Below are 12,569 nucleotides of genomic sequence, written 5' to 3'. Positions count from 1 at the left end.
ACTTGGCTGATTTTCTTACTTTCTCTTCCTCCCTATAATTGTCCTGTTTTCAGGGCCCCAGCCCGACTCTGACACTTCAAAAAAAAAAACTATTTTCCCACCGAAAAACACTCAAAGCACAACTCTCGACCCACTTCTTTCGACACCACTCCAAAATATATATCTGCGCTGACTCGGACACCCCTTTATAAAAAGATCGCGTTCCTGCGTCCACCTGGCTAATCCTTATTTTCTGTATCTCCTTCGTCTTTCCCAGAACTTAGCTTTTCCTGGCCTTCATACAGACATTTTCATTTTTTAATTTTTTTTAAATTTACATATATACAAATATACGTACATGTATACAAACACTTTTCTTATACAGTCATCCGGTTCTGCTGGAAACTCCTGATTATAAATAATCTCATAAAAATCTATAAATAGCAATAAAACACTCAAAGACTCTATAGAAAAATATGTATGCATGTATACATATAACTGTTCAGTGTAGCGGCGACACCTGGAACAGAGTTCAACTCCCCAGTAATCATCGTATTGTTTATAGAATGCTGTAGTTTGGCCCAATCTAAATGTACGTATGTATGTTCCACCTTATCCAGGCAGCAGCAAAGGGATACCCATCCTCAACATACAGGGTGGGCTTATATTGACTTAATGGCCCAAAAAGGGGTAGATCCCGCACCCATCGAAGGCAGTGCTAAATCGATGGGTGCCAGCAGATTTCTCTAGTTGACCAAACTAGAGAGATAGAGAGAGAGAAAAAAAAAAAAAAAAAAAAAGAATAAGTCACTGAAGGCTTCGTGAATTTCAGTACTACTAAGGATAATCCTGAAAGGCAAGCAGGATGCGAGAAGAAAGCATCCATTCATAATGATGCGTTTTTGGAACTCGTCGTGAAAAAATGGTTGAAATTGGAGACAGTTTCAATAAAAACTTTTACATTGTCAGGTGAGAACTGCAGAACTTTTTCCAGTAGAGAATTTCTGAAGTAACAATAGTAAGGGCAGTGGAAGACAACGTGTCTCCAGTCTTCTTCTGCTGACAAAGGTAAGTGTCATTATTTTCTAAACCCAACTGAACAAGTTTCGATTTGATGGAACCGTGCCCAGTGATGAGAAAAGACGTGTAGATATTAAGAGAGAACCAAGATGAAATTTGTCGATCAGAAGCAAACAGTACATTATCGATAAATTTGTATTTGATTCTACCCTTGACTGAAGTGGTCCAACGATCTTGCCAGATGTTGATAAGTTCCGACCAGATACGACGTTTTTCCTGCTTTATATCATTTAAAGAATTTGCAATAATACTTGCAAATTCCCTCACACAGACACACGGATTAAACCCTTGTTTTTTACAGCTAATTTGTTCTACATGGCTCGTAGGAAGCTCGATTCGGAGAAATTGACATTCGCCCAGGTAAGATAAGGGTTCCTTTGTATGAATTCTCTTTTGTATCTTCGTTCCCCTTGCGTTTCTCAAAATCATTCGAATATTTTTAAATTTATAATTTGGATAGTACATTTATCAAAACTACCTTAAAATAACAATATCAAAACTACCTTAAAATAATAATAATAATATCAGTAAGCGGAGGCTTACAACGGCTCGGAACTAGTGAGATAAAAAGCTCGTGTTATTCAAACGCATTTTCTAGCAAAGGTCCGAGTATGTGAAGCTGATTAGAAAAATTGTCTGAGAGTTTTTCGGTAGAATGATTTTTTCCAGTCCAATTGTTCAGTGGAATTCATATAGCTTTTAAAAAAAAGAGTAATACTGTAGAATAGTTTTAAAAACAGTAATATGCAAATTAAATAATAAAAAGTTTACGTAACATTTCACGAACTCCGAGTTTAGGCAACATTGCAAACCATCTCCCTAAACGTTCAGTAGAATTTCGATTGATTTCGAAGGGACGGAGACAGCTTATGTTTCCATTATCGGATGTATTTCAGTTTGTTTCTCAGCCGAGGTACACCTCCAGCATTGCCGATAGCTAACTTTGAATGATTTCAATTTTTTAATCACAAGAATTACGATTGCTAAGAAGTCATTCATCCAAGACGCATAATAGTGCGTCTTGGATGAATAATTTTTCCCCTTTTAAAATAATTTTTCCCCCTTCAGACATAACGAATTAGGAATTTAATGCACATTAAGCATTTAATATATTAACTAACAGCTTTCAAATATTACCTTAATAGACAACTAGCTTATTCAATTCAAGTTTGTAAATGTTCTGTTGAGGTATTCTAAATGCACGGTAATATTGTTTGTGTGATGCGGCTATTCCTAGAGGAACGCGCGTCATGACCTTCGCTTAATAGAAACAGCGCCGTTGGCACACGGATAGTGTTGTGCTCTGAGTAACCTGTTACAGGGCCATTAAGGGGATGAAAGGCATGGTTAAAGGAAGACAGGTTTCGTGAAATTTTACGAGCATTGTTTTTACTTAGTGCGTTAACTAAAAAGAAAGAAATGAAAAATAAAAGAAAGATGAGTAAAAGCGATCATATAACTGACTTATCGTTATGGAAGTCTTTTGTGATTGCGTGAGTCCAGGTTTACTGCAGACTTTCTGTTTCTTTAAGGCTAAGTTTATTGGCTTCAGATTGGTGGGAGATAATTCACTTACAGCGTGCCACGAGAACACCTTATCGTTGTTGTTGAACATTTTTTTTACCTAAAGATGCATCATTTTTTTCAGCAAAGGTTATATTTTTAATTGACTTATATTTAAAAAAAAAAAAAAAAAGATCAGTGTTGGAATCGAGCTGGAACGCAGTGGAACTTTATTCTATTGAAAACTTTCTCAATCTTTTTTGTTATTCTATTGATAATTTTTTTCCCGGTTGTTGTACTTCCTAAAATATTAAGATTATCATTGCCGATTACATGTTCAAATTCATTCGCAAGTAATCCTGGCATTCTGATGTCAGAACTGATGAGAGTTAGTGCATAACATTTGTTTGTTTTAGATTAACAATTTGACAAAGACTAATTTAGTCTTGTTTTTGCCACCACCTTCTGGAGAATACCAAATTGTTATTATAAAAGCACAAGGAAATAAAAATAGCATCTCCTTGCGCAACTAGGGACACGTTGGTTTCTTTGTGGTTTCATAATATAAATTTAGTAGCAGAAAAGGCCTTAAGCATATTAAAAAATAAATATTGTCACAGCCGACGAAACGATGAAATAAAACTTTTTTAAAAAATATAAAAATATGAAAGAAAATACACGGAATCTATTAAAATATACAGGTAAAGCAAAAAATAAAAACATAAATTAATATTCACAAAGTAGCTTTCGAGACAGTGTGCCTCTTTATCAACTTAGATAAAACGATAAAAACGCATGACAACAGTCCATTATATTTTAATAAAGATTTTTTTCCTCCGTTTCCTGGGTTGTGGCAGCATTTATTTATTATTTTTTTTAAGAAATTTAGTGCTTTTCCGGAAGACGGCCAGTAATATGAAACGTTAATATTTAAGCTTATAAGTAGTTTTTACTTATTAAGTTACATTTTAAAATTTATTTTAAGCACACTTATGGATCGTTGATAAATATGCAATCTATGCTACAGCATTATAAAGACTAACTAATCTAGTTTTTGTTGAAAAATATTAGAGTTTTGATTGTTAAAATTTTCCATTTCCATCATTGTATGTGTGTCTCTGTAGTGTTATTCTTTTGGTCTGCAAATCATATTTCACAGGAAGCGAATCAAATTTTAAATGGACGAGTTCGTTAATCGCTGTTCTCTGTAATTTCTCATAATTCGTATAATTAACATAGCTAATTAAGGAATCGCTTGTTTCCTTGATTAATGACAATTTTTCCCTCTCTACTAAGTGGTTTGGGCCTTGCACGGTCTCCCTTTTATAGAAGGGAGAGAGAAGTCGTCAACATCACCAAATTGATTCTTCTGTATGTACCCGATGAAACCTCTCTTTTTGTGTGCTATGTGTATGCCCATTTAATTCATAGTGACACTTATAGTGTGCCCTGCTGTGTAAAAGTCTCTCCATGAAATATTTAAGAGTAATGTCATAGAGATAAAATATTGAATAATATATGAGAATAGAGAGAGGAACACTATTAAACTGTTCATTCAATTGATCTATGATCATTCATTACCATTTCTTGTCAGTCTAAGGCTCCGCAGGTCGACCTAGCGTTGAGACAGACTAACTCGGCCATGGCGTGTGTGGGGGGGGGGGGGAAGCCTGCAAAACGTCTGTCGGCATGCGAACTCAGGCTTTTGCATAGGATGTGGAACAATAGCGATAATCGTGGAAAAATTGCTTTGATATTTGTGACCGTCAAATGCCAATCCACACTTAGTCACACAAGCTGGAATTATACTATCAAGCCAATCTAATATTGGCGATATCAAACGCGTGCATTACAAGAATTATTCTAAATAAGTACATAATCCTCCATAAAGAATCCCGATACTCCTGTTTGTATAATCCAGTTACTCTTCTCGGTTAAACAAATGACTGAAATCTCTATATAAGCAGGCGTATGAACTGTATACTGTCGTCGACATTGCGATTTGGTTTTCGTTTGACAGTAATAGCCTTCTGATTTCGAGAGGGCTATTATTGTCAAATGTTACACTGTTGGTTTGCAATTCATGAAATTTGCTGAAAGCCTACACCATATAAAGTCCACTGTCGGTGATGCTATCATGAAATGGAAACGACGGTATCACTACCATCCTTCCAGCAACTCGTAGGAAGACCATGGAAGCTCACACCACTTAACCAGAGGTTACTCCGAAGGGTGATACGACAATCGCGTCAGAAATTCCTGAAAAACATCAGCCAGGAATTTAAGGCATCAGCAGGTTTGAGATCTGTACAAACACATTCTGTACTTAGTTCCACAGCCTCGGTTTTCACGGAAAGTAGCGGGGCATGAACCAAATGTCACCATCCACAATCAGCCGTCTCGCTGTGTATGGTGTAACAAAAGCCGTAATTGACTTATAGAGCAATTCGGTTGCATGGAATGACAAATCTAAAAAAAATTTTTGTTTATACTCCGGAACGACAACCAAGTCAGCAGAGTTTACAATAAATCGTCAATACAAAATTTATCGTATTTAGTAGTCACGGGCTTGAACCCCGATCCACTCAAGGAACGCGTGCTATGCACTCTCGCTCCTGACCACTGGGCTACGCCAGGCCCCTGTTTCTTCTAAATATCCCTATTCCGATTAGATGGATGGTATGGGTGTGGAGGATGCCTCTAGAACGTTTGCTGTCGGAGTGCGTTGTACAACAGTGATGTTCGGAGGAGGTGGAGTTGTGATGTAGCACTGTTTCTCATGGTATGGCCTGAGCCCTTTGGTTATACTGGAAACCATGATTGCCGACTTTTAGCATTTTAGAAAATTTCCCGCCTCCTACGATGTGTGTGAAAGTTCATTGGCACAGATCTATATTTGTTTCAACAGCATAGTGCCCATACCATACCATACCATACCATACCATACCGCCGGTTGGTTGTTTGTTTGGTGTAGGGTTTTAGGGTATCAGCGACTTAGGATATATTGCGCCATATATAATATGTATGTAAATTGTGTGTGTTCTGTGGTTGATTTACTGTTTGCTGGACAAAAAAACCCGAGTTTCCGGGAGAAAAAGTCATGATACCCTCTCCTGAGACCGATTAACTTAGCCACGTTGTGAAAAAGGTCCATAAAAATTCTGTGTCATTTACGGGATTCGAACTCGGGTCTTTTACACCCGATGTGGGCGACATTGATCATAATCACTGTAATACTTACGAGGGCTCCATACCTCAGGTGCTGTTCGAGAACTGTTTGAATAGCGGGCACAAAGTCCGATTTGAACCCTATAGAACATCTATAGATGGCCGCGTAGCCGAGTGGTCAAGCACGCGGGTGCATAATTACACGTGCCTTGAGTGACTGGGGTTCAAGCCTGTGACTGCTAAATACGGTTCTGTTTCTTGTATTCTGTCTATCTTGTGAATTCCTCTGACTGTTTGGTCATCCCTGAGTATAAACAGAAAATTTATTTTTTTATTATGGAAGGAATGGGAACGTCATGTATGGGCCTGACGTTCCGATTCAGCTTGGCGTGACCACAACATCCTATACTGGTAGTTGAACTGCTTACTGTTGTGCAGGAGGAATGGAGGATTATAATCGCTACAGTCTATCGTTTGTTGGTGGATAGCCCACACGGGAGAGGGGAGTATGTCATAGCGGTCAAGATTGGACCGACACACTATTTAAATAACTGCAGTGATGTTATTGTGAAAACAACTTGTACTCTGAATAATTCTTGGAGAGAAATGTACTTTGGATATCAATGCGGGTACGACTGCTATTCTTCCATACCATGAAGAAATGCAGTAATTTGAATTCCATCTAGGCTAGAGGAAATTTTTCACACCGTGGCAGAGTTCGTTGGACTTGAGCTGGGATTGCACGGTTTTTAATTTAACAAAACAAGAGAAGTCGACCGTGGCTTTTTTGCTAAGCCACCGTCGCAAACACAGACTAATTACTTCTGCCTCATAGCCTTAGGGTTTTTTACATGAGAACAACTCGACACAAAACAAGGTACTTCAAGAGATACAAGGCCTTAGAAGATATTTGATCATTACCAAGTTAAAAAATATATTGGAGTAAAATAAGCAAGAGTAAGACGACCTTGGCTTGGCATTTTTATTCGTGGTTTGTCATTTATTCTCGTATTTACTGTTTAAAAAGAATTGTGTGCGCCGAGCATGCATAGGAACTAGAGTGAAATTTCTTTAGGCGAACCTTTATCACTTGACCGAGGATCCCATAATGACCGTACGAATGCCGTAGGCGACGAATCTGCATGAATGGGGGCCTCAGAGATATGAGACGTTCCGTTACCAAATCTAGTTTCAGCAAGTGCTGTAGTATCGGATGATATTTAAAACCATTTGACTTCGATAGAGCTGGAATTACTTTGTTCTTGAAAGAGCCACGACAGCTGTTACAGGCCGACATTTGCTTTACATACTCATTTGGAAATGCTGTTTGAAGAAGGGCGTAATCTCGAGTTGCTACAATCTTCACATCGTTCTTGAACCAAAATCGATCACACACGGAACAGATTGAACCGAAATCATTATCCAGGAATGTACGTTTAAACTGTGCGTGTATGCTTCGGTGTTTTTTAAAACCCTGTTGCTGCTCCGGCTGTTCATTACGTGTTGAACGATTTGATGGAGTACTTCTGGCAGTCGGTTTTGGCTTCTGGGCTTCGAGGACTCTTCATCGTTTTCATTTGCAATATCAACTTCCATGGCTCCTTCTTCCAAATTCACTTTTAACATTTCTAGGAAGATGTAAGACTCTGAAGATGTGGACGGACCTTCTCCAGCTTCTTTGTTCAACTCCATCGCACGCTGTAATTTCTTCTGCTGTCGAAATAGCTTAGATCTCTCCTTTGTACTCAATGGAGGGGGTTTCTGTGGTCGCATTATACGTATACGTGTTCTATACATCTTACAACGCTCACTATTACCCTTCGGCACGTTGAATTATAAATTATATTCCGTTGAATTTTTTTTATTAAATCCGGTGGAGAATGACGAAGAAATAGCATGACGCAATCAGTAGGGGTACTGGGTCATGCGTCGCTCATGCCTAGTACGGAGTAGTACAATGGTTAAAGTTAGTTGCCTCACAGCCTGGTACGGAGTAGTACAATGGTGAGAGGGTGATAATTATTTCGTGTCGTATTTTCTTGGTGATTTTTGTCAATCCACTGGCTCATTGCACATTACGTGCTCTACACGACTTACAACGATCACTACAGTGGACCTCCGCTTTACGATTAGTTCACTGTACGATCAAATCACTTTACGATGGACACTCCATAACAAAATATCGTTCACTATACGATATGTAATAAGCGCTGGTCATTGTGATCACGCTTACGAATTGAATATTAATTCTGTTAACGGCGATTGTAATAAGTGAAAATAGGAGGAATATTATGCACAGGCTATAAAAGTAAAGATATAAAGCACAGATTTACACTTTATTACCTTACCAATTAACAAAATTAAATGATACGTGAAAATCGGAAGAATAGTTTCCACAAAAGGGAAAAAAGAAAGAAAATTACACGGGGTACTTAGAGGTGGTCACCCTTGCAATTACTAACCATGCCTAACTTTAGTGATCACACGAGAACTGGGGGCATTTCTGTGGGCATTTTTAACTACATGCCTAACTTCAGTGATAACACGAGAACGATAACACGAGTGATCACACGAGAGTACGGTATCCCGTAATAGGTACGGGATACTGTACCTAGTACGGTCTCTGGCTGTTCAGAGTGTCTGCAATGCGTTTACTTATGGCAACGATTCCATTTTTGTTGCGTTTTTTGTCAATCCACAAACGAAAGTTACTCCCATCTGAAAACTGCCTGGAGCACGCCTAAAGAAGTTTCACTTCAAAACTTTCTGAATTGACATCACTGACTGAGATCCGTAATAGGAGAAACAGAATAAACCACTGATCGCAAAAACAATCGATCAAAGAAAATTACTCGGAGAGATTAAAGTCTTAAGCCTCGGAAGTTGATTATTACCAAGTTGAAAAATCTGTTGGGAGCAATTTTGAGTTTGGCCGCATTTAAACACCTAAATTTGGTGAAAATAAATAAATGGGGTGCTGAGTTCCTTTGAAAACCGAGATACTCTTAGATCTTACTAGCCAAAAATATGCCTGGTTCATTAACGTGGCCGGATTAAGGAAGAAATTGAACCCCCAGCCATATTTAAATTTGAGACCCCTTTAATATACAGTGTATGTAATTATACGTATAAATTCAAATACTACATGAGTTTTTTTTTATATTTTGAATAATAATTCCTTTATGAAAATGTAAACTACGAGGTCAAAACTGTTTTATGTTTTTTGACTAGAAAAATAAACTAATAAAATAATTTTTATAGAAACTTTTAACTTGTTAATTGCACAATAAAAGGGTATAAGAATAAAATTTAAACACTTAAATTTAAGTTTAAAATGCTTTTATATTACATAAGGATGCTTTTATATTTAAGAATGTTTTCTTGATTTATTATTAGAAATTTTTATCACTACTTTATAAAATATTTACACTGTAAATGAGGCCCTTCTTGGCGTGAGGCCCCCAGCCATGGTCGGTTTGGCCGTAGCGTCAACGTGGCCCGGATCATTAATTGAATTTAATCATTCGCTTTCAACGAATGCTATTTATGCTGTGACCAGCGATACTGGCTTATTTGGTATCAGTGGTTCTTTGTGTTTCTCCTATTACGGATCTCGGCCAGTAATGTCAATTCAGAAACATTTTTTTAAAAACTAAATACTGTTCTTGTTTTCGGAAAACAAAAGAAAGTGATCCTTTATTCCGACTGAGTACACGGCTTAGAAGAAAACTGTAGTTTCCTTAGACGTTGTTAAGACCATATAAACGTTAATGAAATAGTGAGTTTCAGAAAATTCGAGTGTATATAGATAAACAAATACTAGATCTGCATAATGATTTTTTCATGATTTTTTCGTGCTACAAAGGTTCACGGCACATGGTATTTTGAAATGGCTCGCTTTATAAACATAACTATTTTCTAGAGCAAATTACAAAGTGAGTTATCCTGAAACATGGTTGAAGTTCCTTCTGTTTAATTTAGTATCAGGAATGCTCTTCTGAAATTGTGATGCTCCCAAACTGATTACTTGAATGACTCATCACTTTTAAACTTTCACTGAAATTTTCACTTCCACGTAAAATTACTTAAATACATTAGCATTAGTAGAGGCATGTAATGCAAGAAAGCTTATACGGCATCAGCTAAAAAAAATTCCTTTCGCTCCAAAAGTTTGTCCAGTTCTTCCTTGAATTTATTTAAGCTTTCAGTTTCCAAAATTTTAAAAGGTATTGAAGTTTTCATAGAAGTGAAGTTGCAATACATTCAATATGCATTTATACATACCTTACTCCAAAAGAAGATAGGTAAATACAAATATGTAGATTATTAAGTTGCTGGCATGTTTATAATTTAAATTTATAAAAACGCACATAGTGTACATATACTTCCAGTGATGTTGACTTATACCAGTATGATTATTATATTTGGATATGGCTACTGCAATGAATAGCGAAACTAATTCTCAATTATGTGCACTTCTTATGATAAAGAATGTGCCATGATTATATTTAATATTATGTAATACAGAACAACTTTCTGTTCGCTTCGCATACGAATGATTTCGTTTTATAAATTATAAAGAATAGTTGCATAGTCAACTTCTTAATTTCTTTAAAAACATATTTGGATTGAACGACAAATCAAAGATTACTCAAAATAAAGTTATCCTAGCCACTCTTGAGAAAAATAGTTACATTTAGGCAGAGTGCATGGCACAATAAAAAAAAAAAAATTCCTACACAATTTATCAATTCCATTGTAGTTCGTATACGCAAACCACTATTAAAAAAACTATAACAAGTAGCCGAAAACACTCACCTAGACCATTCAGTATCACTTGGCATCGGTAGTATCATTCCATTTGTCTGTCTTGTTCAAGAACAGATTAATAAATTGTCACTAGTCGTTTATTCTTTTGTCAACCTGTAAAGCATTAGGACTAGGATTCTAGAACTTTAGGTAAAAAAAAAACAGTCCTGGTCTTTCTCACCAGCAACTTCCACTTCTCCCACGTCTTAGTGAGTTAACTTTTAAATCCTTTCTCTGATACTCACTCTATTTATAGGATGTGCAGTGATCAGATCGCTGAGAGAGAGAGAGAGAGAAAGAGACTGGTATCTTACTACTCTGTCAACTGGCCAGGTATATTCCAAAATAGTATGGATAGAAGGAAGGAGGTGGTGACATCTATCGTCGATAAGGTGCTTCACAGTTTTTAAACGTTAAGTGTATGTAGAAAACACCGTAGCATATCCATTTAAACTAACCATTCACTAATACTGTATAGTGTTCAAATTATCTACATGTGCGTGCCAACCGCCAAAGCAATTTATATTGCATAGGATTATATTGAAATATAATAATAATAATAATAATAATAAGATGACCGGAGAGGAGGGGGCGGTGTTCGTGTATCTAGCGCAGTAAAGTACCGAGTACCATACTGCGTTAGGTACACGGGCAAAGAGAACTTTCTGCTTCCTCAAAATATCACTTAAACAATGCATTAAACAAATTTAATTAAATTATTAAATATATTCGATTAAATTCACTTAGATAAAATACATTATTTATTGAGTTCGGCATATATTCTTTAACCGGCCGGCTGACGAGAAGCCAGTAATCTTCGAAACAGCTCTCCTGGCTGTGTCCCAGATATTCAAATAAATATGGCTAAGGATTTGCTTACTTCCTTTGCTGCCTCCTTTAATATAACTGGATAGATCCCATCCAACCCGTGTGCCTTTCTTATGTTTAACTTCTACAAGTTTTCCTCCACTTTCCTCTCAGTCATTACAAAATCATTTAGCTCCGCGTTAGATATTGATAAGCTTCTGGCTTCCACTTCCCTACAGATTTCCTCATGTGTGAATGTAGATGCAAACTACTCATTCAGTTTGCCAGCTACCTGAGCAGGATCATCAACAGTCGAACCATCGATATCAAGTGGACCAATCTGATTCTGAGTTTACATAAGTAAAGAAGTCTTTGCTGTTTTTATTTGAATCCTTTGCCAAACATTTCTCGTAATTTGCCTTCGCTTGCCTAACCTCATTTGTGACTTGATTGCAGCCTAGCTTATATCTACCATAGGCTTCTGTGTCGCCTGACAATTTATATGCATCCCATACATTTTTCTTCTCTGCCACGAGTCTCATTTGTTCATTTGACATCCATTTATTCCTAAACCTTGAACAGTATTTCTTAGTAGGTATGAAAAGCCTAGTAACGTCCAAAATTAATTCCTTGGTTGCTTGCCATTTAGAATTTACTGTTGGTACACCATCAGTTGGTCCCACTGTATGGAATTTAAAAACTGTCTAAGACCACTGTAGTCACCTTTACGAAAGCAAAAACCCTTCCCTTTACCCGTGAGGCGCTTCCGTAGCCAGGTGGGCAGAAGCAGCAGTGCGTAGCACACGCTTCTTGATTATACCGGGGTTCGAGCCTGTGACCACCAAATACAGAGAATGCGGAAAGGTCAGGGAATGACCACCGCATATCCCCGGAGCAATATGGCCTTAGTGGCTAATGCTCCTAAAAACCAAATAACAACAACAACATTTACCCGTGATGGTAGTTACGTCGTTAAGTAAATTCTACATCAGTACATTATGATCACTGCCACCTAGTGGTTCCTTTATCTGCAAACTTTTAATGCATGAATAATCACTGCTGACAATCAGATCAAGAGTATTACTCCCTCTGGTTGCCTCTCGAACATGCTGCTATAGAAAATAGTCACCCAACAAATCCACAAAAGTCTTGCTAATATGCGAGTCACCAACCACAAGTTCCAGTCAATATCTGGAAAATTAAAATCTTCCATTAGAAGACAT

At 37.2% G+C, this 12,569-nt stretch overlaps 1 protein-coding gene across 1 annotated transcript in view; it reads right to left on the bottom strand.

Moving 5' to 3' along the window:
• The window catches only part of LOC150083273 (uncharacterized), a 388,767-nt gene extending 377,957 nt beyond the window's left edge, over positions 1-10,810 (bottom strand). Inside the window, exon 1 of the mRNA XM_090377951.1 lies at positions 10,549-10,810. The gene's annotated coding sequence lies outside the window, so the exon portion shown is untranslated. The remainder of the gene's footprint in view (positions 1-10,548) is intronic.
• Positions 10,811-12,569: the final 1,759 nt, after the last annotated feature.

The sequence above is a fragment of the Mastigoproctus giganteus genome, chromosome 7 (genome assembly GCF_048544385.1).
Source record: "Mastigoproctus giganteus isolate SK-2022 chromosome 7, ASM4854438v1, whole genome shotgun sequence".
Taxonomy (NCBI): domain Eukaryota; kingdom Metazoa; phylum Arthropoda; class Arachnida; order Uropygi; family Thelyphonidae; genus Mastigoproctus; species Mastigoproctus giganteus.
This window is presented reverse-complemented; position numbering and strand designations above follow the sequence as displayed.